Source organism: Borostomias antarcticus, assembly GCF_949987555.1.
Source record: "Borostomias antarcticus genome assembly, chromosome: 2".
Classification (NCBI taxonomy): Eukaryota; Metazoa; Chordata; class Actinopteri; order Stomiiformes; family Stomiidae; genus Borostomias; species Borostomias antarcticus.
In genome coordinates this window covers 41,744,060-41,754,871 of record NC_140235.1, presented here as the reverse complement: position 1 = coordinate 41,754,871, position 10,812 = coordinate 41,744,060, and the positions used below count along the sequence as shown (strand labels likewise).

Genomic DNA, 10,812 nt, shown 5'->3' with positions numbered 1-10,812 from the left:
CATCGTCATCTGCATGTAGGAAGTAAAAGCAACATGAAAACCCAACATGAAAAAAGTAAGGAATTAATATTCTCCTGTTCTGAGGTTTATCCAAAGCCTCCATAGCTTGTAGATTGAAGATGGTAGTTTGTTTATCCTTGATGTTTCTTGTGAAATCTGAAAGTATGTTGTCAAATAAATATGTTCTTATGTAGCAGACTGACCTACAATCAGGCATGGTGAGAAAAAAACATGTAAACAATGACAGCTTGAGGAAACCAGCCCTGACACATTGTGAATGAAAAGAAGCAAGCAGAAAATTCTACTATTTATGTTTAGAAGCACCTTGTAAATGTGCCCTTCTGATATAACATTTTATTTTTGAGACATATCATGCATTATAATGACCCTGCACTTCTCAATGCATTCCTTTAATGGGTTAACTAGCGCTTTATTTACAGTACTGATGAGTTCATGCTGATGCTTAATCCATTTCTTTGCATGTGTGTTAATATTATCCATAGCCTAGACGCTCCAGTATTTGTTGGTGTGGGTGCAATTCTGTTGGGGGGGGGGGGCGGGGGGGGGTTCTGCATGGTACCAAGATTGGATTAATTTATTCCCGATGGGACCCAAACAGGACGGGTATCATGATTGAACCAGCTGGTGACTAAAAAAAAACAGACTCCGACAACCAAATGGTTCTGCATCAAAGAAAAGTTTGAAAAGTTGATTTTTTACATTACTGAGAAATTGGAATTCAAAGACTAAATTAAGAAATCAATCATAATGTTTACGTGTATAGTTGTGTAATTTACACTATGTATATTGTATGTTTACCCTAAAAAAATAACTTTCAGCACAGAGTTGTCATTGTGCTAGTATGTGTACAATTAGTTAAGTGTCAAATGTATGAAGAGATATGCAATGTGCGTATCGTGAATGGGGCACCATTTCAACCCCCTGTGGTCTTCACGCTGTTCAGCCAGCAGAGGGCGACATTCCAAGGACAGAGTCAGGGGAAACTGTTCTCCCACTACTATGCTAGTTATAGTATTTTATTTGTGATTATGATTATGGTAGCCTTGCACTTTACTGTATGGAAATATGACCTTGTTTGTTGTACTGTTGGTAAAAAGGCATGTCACACACAAACCTTCTTTTCATTCCATTTGTGGCGATCCTGATAACCCTAACCCCAACCTGATTCCCTCTGGACCCCAACCTGATTCCCTTTGGATCCCAACCTGATTCCCTTTGGATCTCGTATGTGTTGATGACAGGAGAACAGGGCCTGTGATCATCGACCGGTCGTTTCTGTGAAAGTTGTTGTGATCTCTGTTCTATATGATGCTACTTTATTTGAACACGTCAGTTCCCGTCCCAGCATGATAGCCAAGCCTCTCTCCAGCCCACGGACATCCTGATCACGTTGACCTCAGGGTCCAGGTCAAGGTCTCCAGGCCCACGGACATCCTGATCACGTTGACCTCAGGGTCCAGGTCAAGGTCACACACAAGCACAAAAAGCTAGATTGGCGTTTCTCAATGCAAGGGGCACACTGATAGAGATATTACGGTAACATGTACAATGTTGCTCTTTATCTGTGGAACAATGCTCTTATAAGTAGTTAGATTAATATCAAAATATATTGACTGGTTTGTATGTGCATTTTATAGGATTGAGCAGTTTTTGTTATTACATAATTACAATTGCTACAGTCCTTATTTCCCTTGTGTAATGACCAAAAATGCATTATTTTGTAACCACACGTCAATTCAACTAGAACAGGTAGATATTGTGAAAATGAGTGTGCTAGCTTCAGCAGTTTAAATGTTATTTTATATAACTTGAATGCAATAAAAAAATCTTTTTAAATACTTGACTCTAATACATTTATAAACCACTGTCAATATAATTGTACAACAGCAATGTCAGGTCTGTTATACTGCGTGGGTCAGAGAGTTGGTCAGAACAGACATGAGGAGAGTGGACGTTTTTCCACAACGGATGTTTCTCAAACAAATATGCCTTTTAGCCAACAAAATCTCCAACCATCAACTTTAAACGGGCTGTTGCACATGCTTCAGTGTCATGGTATATGCTTACAGTATTTTTTTCGCCCCCAAAAAAGCACCTCTTTTTGTGATCATAACATTAGGAAATATGGAGAATAAACTGGTCAACTCTCTTGACCAGAACTGAAACACAGTCATCTCTGGGTGCACCTGCTCCCAATCCAACACTTCTCTATCCAACGACCATGCACATGTAACAGTGCACTTTGACATGTTACACTTATATAAACTCTTTTACAGAACATATTATGTGGTATTGCCAAACACTACAGTCCTTTGATTTTCACCCAAACGATGACCTCTCGCGGCTGTCCGGGCTGGCAACTCGGTATTTTCCGGCTGTTTCCGCCCAACATCGGGTTAGCAACTCGGTATTTTCCGGCTGTTTCCGCCCAACATCGGCGGCCTCTGCGGCGTATGACGTCACTACACCTAAAAAAAAAGAACCGTTCGTGTCCGCCGTCGTCAGAGCTGCTGTCTTCGATCCGCTTCGAGAAAAGCTTCTCAAGTTAATCGCAAAGGTAAGTTCACCATGTGCGAGTTTGATGCAAGTGTAATTGTTTCATTCATTCAATTGTACGTTCTTCCTCTGCGTCTCGCTCACGTTATGGATGTGTGAGGCTGCTAGTCAGGCTAGGTAGCCTGTTAGCTTAGCATAGCTAGCATGTTTACCCCTGGCGTCGTTAGCTGCTAGCCACCCATTCATCCTGACGTGTCCGTGCATTATCCCATTCAATATCCCAGCTACAGCAAGCCTTCCCTACCCTGTCAACATCACCGAATGGGTTAGCAGTGTGCATAGCTACCAACAGCCACCCAGACCAGCTAGCTCGCTGCTAACCGACCTGTGCTTGCGATGCTAGCGGGTAGCCTGCTAGCTAACACGAGCCCGAGGAAACAAGCTCTGGATGTTTACTCATGTTACCTCCATTCATTGCGTTGCATTTACACTAATTGGGACACGAGAACTAGAAACGCGGTTACATGACTCTCATTTTGTTGTGCTGTCGACGGTAACGGTAACGGGAGACAAACACCGGGATGTCTACCGGGCAGACGGACCCGCCCAACACGGTTGGGATTCATTAACAAATGGCTCCGGCTGTTAGGCGTTGGTCGGCTGCCTCTCACACACACAGCATGGTGACAGCCTTGCTTTGAGGTGACCCTGGTAAAAAGAGCATTAATAATATGTATTCATGGTCAATAATATGTTGACTGTGTATATATGGCAGTAAAAGTGACGGGTAACCTAGACAATAATGTCTCCATGGTGGTGTTGACTCGCCATGTTGGTTTGAATAAGCATCGGGTTTCTCATGCGTGGACACTGACTTGCTCACTGACTTGCTCACTTCACTGACTTGCTCACCTTAAATACCAATTATCTGACATGCCTTTGATCATGGGTGCAAGTCAATAGGCTAGATTGAGAATTGGTTAATAAGTAAGTAAGATTTTCACTGTACTTCACCTGCTCATGTGACAAAAACGTCAAGCTTTTGTACTAGATAGAGGCAGTGGTTTGGCTCAGGAGCCCAGTTAGGACTGGCTTAGCTTTACTTTCTCAACAAGCAAAAGAAATCAAGATGATGTCATGACATCAGATTGTATAACTGGATAGATGGACCACTGAGGATTTGGGCAGGGCGTCTCCCACTTAGGTCATTGCTTTCGAAGGGCCACCCTCAGCCTTTTTTCAAGGTTGGTGCCAAATTATTGACATGCCAAAAATGTCCCCCTCCCCTCTCAAACAGAAGGCCTGTGTGCAGAGTGCATTTGCCCATCAGCTTCCCCTTGGGTCAGCTAACAACCATGAACAACATGTCTCCTTGGGAACATTGGAGAGAATGCGTTGTGCATCTAAAATATGGGCCGTTAGGACAGTTTGGGCTGCATCATCACAGTCCACAAATTCCATATTGGAACATCACTAACTTCCATTCGATAATCCCTTTAATGTAGGCCTACGACTAATGTCTCTCCCTATGAGAAGCAATTGTATCCAACAAGGAGCAATGTCCAGAAATGAGTTAAACTTATCTTAAGCCCGTCGACTCCTCCCTTTCCTCCCTGTCCCAGTTAATTAGTGCACGTATTCCCCTCTCAAGGGTGACGGGGTGTGGCAACATGTTGTTGAGTCTGGTTAGTTATGGACCCTGATCTCTCTCTGCTGGTTAGTTATGGACCCTGGTCTCTCTCTGCTGGTTAGTTATGGACCCTGATCTCTCTCTGCTGGTTAGTTATGGACCCTGATCTCTCTCTGCTGGTTAGTTATGGACCCTGATCTCTCTCTGCTGGTTAGTTATGGACCCTGATCTCTCTCTGCTGGTTAGTTATGGACCCTGATCTCTCTCTGCTGGTTAGTTATGGACCCTGATCTCTCTCTGCTGGTTAGTTATGGACCCTGATCTCTCTCTGGTTAGTTATGGACCCTGATCTCTCTCTGCTGGTTAGTTATGGACCCTGATCTCTCTCTGCTGGATCGCCTCGTCATGGTGGTCCCTGTCTCGCTTGTGGAGAGCAGGTTTTTTGTTTTCTAGTAGTAGATGGGCCTATCCATACTGCTCCTCCATAACATTTAGCAGAAGGCTAGTTGTTAACTTCATTTTTACCCATTTTTACACCACTGAAAAGAGACATTTTGCATTATCATTGCCTTTTTTGTTTGATTGACATCTGACTAAATGTAACCAGAGATGGTGTCGTCATGCATGGTTTGCCCACATTCTGTGAGATGTTCAAAGATGAATAAGCTGCCACTGTGCTCTCTGAACGGTCATCAGGTTACATGCCTAGCTAAGACCATCAGGTTACATGCCTAGCTAATACCATCAGGTTACATGCCTAGCTAATACCATCAGGTTACATGCCTAGCTAATACCATCAGGTTACATGCCTAGCTAATACCATCAGGTTACATGCCTAGCTAATACCATCAGGTTACATGCCTAGCTAATACCATCAGGTTACATGCCTAGCTAATACCATCATGCCTAGCTAATACCATCATGCCTAGCTAATACCATCAGGTTACATGCCTAGCTAATACCATCAGGTTACATGCCTAGCTAATACCATCAGGTTACATGCCTAGCTAATACCATCAGGTTACATGCCTAGCTAATACCATCAGGTTACATGCCTAGCTAATACCATCATGCCTAGCTAATACCATCAGGTTACAGGCCTAGCTAAGACCATCAGGTTACAGGCCTAGCTAATACCATCAGGTTACATGCCTAGCTAATACCATCAGGTTACATGCCTAGCTAATACCACCAGGTTACATGCCTAGCTAATACCATCATGTTACAGGCCTAGCTAATACCATCAGGTTACATGCCTAGCTAATACCATCAGGTTACATGCCTAGATAATACCATCAGGTTACATGCCTAGATAATACCATCAGGTTACATGAGATGTTCAGCTCATAAATTGACTTTTTTCTTGCAAAATCATTCGCTGGCTTTAGTCGCTCCAGTGGGTTGGTTTGTTTGATTTATCATGCTGCTGCTGCCAGTGAGTCATGTGACTCTCTCCTCTCTTTAGGGCGAGTCAGGGGACTCTCTCCTCTCTTTAGGGCGAGTCAGGGGACTCTCTCCTCTCTTTAGGGCGAGTCAGGTGACTCTCTCCTCTCTTTAGGACGAGTCAGGGGACTCTCTCCTCTCTTTAGGGCGAGTCAGGGGACTCTCTCCTCTCTTTAGGGCGAGTCATGTGACTCTCTCCTCTCTTTAGGGCGAGTCAGGGGACTCTCTCCTCTCTTTAGGGCGAGTCAGGAGACTCTCTCCTCTCTTTAGGACGAGTCAGGGGACTCTCTCCTCTCTTTAGGACGAGTCAGGTGACTCTCTCCTCTCTTCAGGGCGAGTCAGGAGACTCTCTCCTCTCTTTAGGGCGAGTCAGGGGACTCTCTCCTCTCTTTAGGGCGAGTCAGGGGACTCTCTCCTCACTTTAGGACGAGTCAGGGGACTCTCTCCTCACTTTAGGGCGAGTCAGGAGACTCCTCTCTTTAGGGCGAGTCAGGTGACTCTCTCCTCTCTTCAGGGCGAGTCAGGTGACTCTCTCCTCTCTTCAGGGCGAGTCAGGTGACTCTCCTCTCTTCAGGGCGAGTCAGGTGACTCTCTCCTCACTTCAGGGCGAGTCAGGTGACTCTCTCCTCTCTTCAGGGCGAGTCAGGTGACTCTCTCCTCACTTCAGGGCGAGTCAGGTGACTCTCTCCTCTCTTTAGGGCGAGTCAGGTGACTCTCTCCTCACTTCAGGGCGAGTCAGGAGACTCTCTCCTCTCTTTAGGGTGAAATAATGTCATCATCTCTGACCGGGCTACTGATGAACAGGTTAATGGACAATGGAGCCGAAATGTCTGGACTCTATCGAGGAGCAGACTGTGATCCAGCAGGATGCCTTATGCCTCCCAACCCTGAAGGTTTTTCAAAACCTTAGTCAAGAAAACTCAAAACGAAAATGTGTTTTCAACGCATTGATTTGGCGTGATTAAACCCTTGTTGACTGTGATATGTTCAATGTTGTGCCCCGTAGCCGGCCAGCAAACGCAACCGACCCCATGTCCACGTTTGATAAACCCAAACTGAAGGTAACAACACGTGTGTCACTACCGTGTGTTTTGTTTTGTGTGCGTGTGTGCGCGTGTGCGCTCTTACACCTGTTTCAAGACCTGTTCCTGCATTAGGTCTTTATCTAGGCTAATGCATGGAAGCTTCTGTAATATTTTGCGAGCAGGGCTTGATGTGTTTTGCTGAATCGGGGAAGAGGAGGACAGAGTGGGGGAGGGGGGAGACGCATTAGGCTGGGCTGAGTCTTGGCTTGCTCCCCACACCGCCCGGCCACTGCAGGAGGGATGCGTCTGTCTGCGCTGCAGAGAGACTGAGACGAGAGAGAGACTGAGACGAGAGAGCAGAGAGACTGAGACGAGCAAGAGAGCAGAGAGGCGTTTCTCATCCTTCTCTTTCCAGCCGTTACTGGACCAAGGGACAGGACAGGCTGGCTGCTTCCACTTCATCACAGGTACCGTCTAGAATCCTATCCTATCCTGAGCTACTAGTACGGTCAGCTAGTAATATCCTGAGCCACTAGTACGCTCAGCTAGTAATATCCTGAGCCACTAGTACGCTCAGCTAGTAATATCCTGAGCCACTAGTACGCTCAGCTAGTAATATCCTGAGCCACTAGTACGCTCAGCTAGTAATATCCTGAGCCACTAGTACGCTCAGCTAGTAATATCCTGAGCCACTAGTACGCTCAGCTAGTAATATCCTGAGCCACTAGTACGCTCAGCTAGTAATATCCTGAGCCACTAGTACGCTCAGCTAGTAATATCCTGAGTCACTAGTACGCTCAGCTAGTAATATCCTGAGCCACTAGTACGCTCAGCTAGTAATATCCTGAGTCACTAGTACGCTCAGCTAGTAATATCCTGAGCCACTAGTACGCTCAGCTAGTTGGGCTGCAGGATGTCTTGGGTATGAGGTAGTGCTGGTTGTGTCATGGAGACGGTGGCGATGGAGTCTAGTGGATTCATAATAACCTATAGTAATGTGTCCATTGACTTGACGGTCAAGCTAGGCCTAATTCAGTTTGTTTGCAATTACCAGGGTAATGGGTTTAATGACTGGGGTTTTAGATGGGTTTAATGACTGGGGTTTTTAGATGCGTTGTGTCTGTGTTCAAAGAAGGAACAAGCCTGACTGGCTGGTTGAGGCCTAATTTGTCTGCCTTAAATTTGATTGTTTTTTTTCTTAATTCCTTGGTAAATAAGTTACTGTATTCAGACCTGCTGTTTACTGCATACATGCAGTGTGTGTGCGTGTGTGCGCGTGTGCGTGTGTGTGTGTGTGTGTGTGTGTGTGCGCGTGCTTCCCTTTGCATGAAATGGAGAATTGCTCTCGAATGGACTGAACTGAACGACATCAATAAATCAAGCTTTAGAAGAATAAGTCAGGAAGGTTTGCTTTTGTCATGATGTAACCAGCTGGTAATCTGATGAGAGGATGTAACCTCTTGCTAACCTGATATCCAGTGTGTCGTTGATCAACAGTGACTTGACTGAGGCAAGACTCTGAGGCTATCTTTGGGAATGTCAGTCTAGTGCTATCTTATATTTTTACGAAGTGCAAATCGGAAGGGCCCAAGTATTTTCCATTGAATGTGTGTCGTAGATGTAGGCCTTTCTCCAACTGCGCACTCAGTTTGTGCTTGGGGCCGTAGCTATCGATCCTGACTGGGCTGCTCTCAGCCCAACCCCTCCCTCCCCAGCCGGGCTGCGCTAGGTCTTCAGGGACCGCCCTCCCATTTCCTGTACATTCCTCAAAGCCTGCATCCTCCGAGCGCTGCGTCATCGTGACCCCCTTCACTAACAGATGTGTTGCCTTGGTAGCTGGTGATGATCTCATCCTGTCGTCCTCCCTCCTCTCGGCGCCCCTGAGCGCTATCGTCATGACAGCCTGGTGTTGGGGTGTCGGCCGTACCGAACCCCAGAGATCCCAACGGAGATCTGAACACTTTGACTTTAACCTGACGACATGGATCGCACCAAACGCAAACATTGTTGGTTATTTGATTGCAATTTCAATGCCTGCGATTGTTACAAGAGGGTTTTTATTGATCTATTCTGACTAGTGTAAACGAAATATAAATATTAAATTCTGTAAATGTGATATTTCTTTGACGTCACTTTCAGAGTAACAGACATGTTTCAGAGATCCAAACGCCTCTTATTCCCGATGGGTTAGGATCTATGAGCTTCTACTGTAGCCTACTTGTCTGACATTGTCAAGGTCATGGTGGCTTGCTTCCTTATTCCTACTAACTCAGTGGGGTTATTTCTATGCTGTCGGCCAAATAGTTCATCTGAATGGCATGAGGTCCTGAGAATACCCAGAAGGCACCTCTCTGCTGTATGATCCAGGTAGTAAAGATAACTCTAATGGAGTGAGTGAATCAGCCCTCCCACTCAGGGCTCATTCTGTCTCTAAGTTGTCTTGGCAGAGTCTATTTGCGTAGCTGCCAGCCACACAGGGGCTCTATAAATACCACGGCCCTCAAACACAATCTGTGGCACCTCCTCACAATGAAGACCTGGTTAGGGGACGTGGTGGGGGTAGATGGAACGCCATCACAGTACAGACCTGATTAGGGAGGTGCAGCCTTGGGGAACAGCCTAGCAAGTCTCCCCACACACACACAGGCCTCATTAACTGCTGGGAGAGTGGAATGTTCTAGACTAGTGAATATAGCCTGGAAGGTTCTAGACTAGTGAATATAGCCTGGAACGTTCTAGACTAGTGAATATAGCCTGATGCTCCATATTCAAACCTCCTTAACTGAATCCTTTCTTCTCGGTTATATCCATGTTGAAACACTGGTCTTGTGACTCGATTGGCAGCTGTGTAAAGGAGCAGGCGTTTACCTATCATTTATTATGAATTAGATATACTTTACCTATCATTCATTATGAATTACATATACTTTTACCCCCCCATTATCCTGATTAGACCAGCACAGCAAGGAGGGAGGGTGCATTTTAAGAGTCAGATGTTATCAATAGGGATTGGCCGATCGATTGGCCTGTAATCTACTGGTGAGTGGCTATTGGTCGAGCGCTCCGAGAAGTTTCCCTTCTGGGCCGCCTGGCGTCCTCGTGGTAAACCGGAGGGGCGTGGCCTCGTCTGAACCCAGAATATATTTACATTCCGATGGTTTCCAGCCACCACATTGATCAAGGTCCCGACCGTTGGTGCGCTGTGACTGGGGTGATGCGAGCGGGTTCAGGACTCACACGGGATCCCGATCGTACCATGACTCCTGCGCTCAGATCTGAACAGGTTTCTACGTTCGGTTCATGAGACAGAGAGAGGGAGAGAGAGAGGGAGAGAGAGAGGGAGAGAGAGAGGGAGAGAGAGAGGGAGGGAGGGAGGGAGAGGGAGAGAGAGAGAGATGGAATGGGGTGCGACCAATAATTCCAACCCAAGGGGTTTAAGTATCACATCCTTGTGTGGGGATGCTGCATCTCTCTAGACAGTGCAGCTAAATGATTACACATGGACAAACAGCCTGGTGTCTTCCCACTAACTAGGTAGGCTAGTGTTGGCCGTCTATTTCTAGTATTGATTTAGGAATGGCAAAAATACTTGGTATTGGATCGGTATCAGACAATCTTCCCTGAAGGAAAAATCTAAATCAATCCCCAAAAAGCAGGTTGTCCATCCCTAGTTCCCGATCCATTCAATGTGAATTCACTTCATGTTCAGTAGCGTTCCCCTTTAACCTACTTGCTATATAGGCTACAGTCTACAGTAGGTCTGTTCCTCATGTGGTCTGTAGGGCGGTCTGTTCTGGAAGGCTAGTCCTCTGTTAGCGGGACATTTAGCCGCATGGCTGTAAAACCAGGCGTTTGGACTTCGGTGCGCTGATGATGTCACGCCGGTGGAATTTGAGCACATTGTCTCTCAGTTCCCCTCCTCGGTCAGCACTAACGCTGAAAGAGCCCGAGGGAGAGAGAGGAGAGAGAGAGGGGAGAGAGAGAGGGAGAGAGAGAGAGAGGGAGAGAGAGACAGGGGAGAGAGAGAGAGAGGGAGAGAGAGAGGGGAGAAAGAGAGAGAGGGAGAGAGAGGGAGAGAGATAGAGGGAGAGAGAAGGAGAGACAAAGCAAGTGTTACGTGGGCGCAGGTCGGTGAGAGTGGACGGGTAAGTGGCAGCGCTCAAAGTGCGTGTGTGTGTGTGTGCGCGTGTGTGTGGT

The 10,812-nt window shown here is 46.3% G+C and overlaps 1 protein-coding gene across 3 annotated transcripts in view; it reads left to right on the top strand.

Annotated features, from left to right (window-relative positions):
- The first annotated feature begins 2,524 nt into the window (after window positions 1-2,524).
- The window catches only part of sptan1 (spectrin alpha, non-erythrocytic 1), a 62,062-nt gene continuing 53,774 nt past the window's right edge, over window positions 2,525-10,812 (top strand). For all 3 annotated transcript variants that reach the window (XM_084449877.1, XM_084449876.1, XM_084449875.1), the window contains exon 1: window positions 2,525-2,578. The gene's annotated coding sequence lies outside the window, so the exon portion shown is untranslated. The remainder of the gene's footprint in view (window positions 2,579-10,812) is intronic.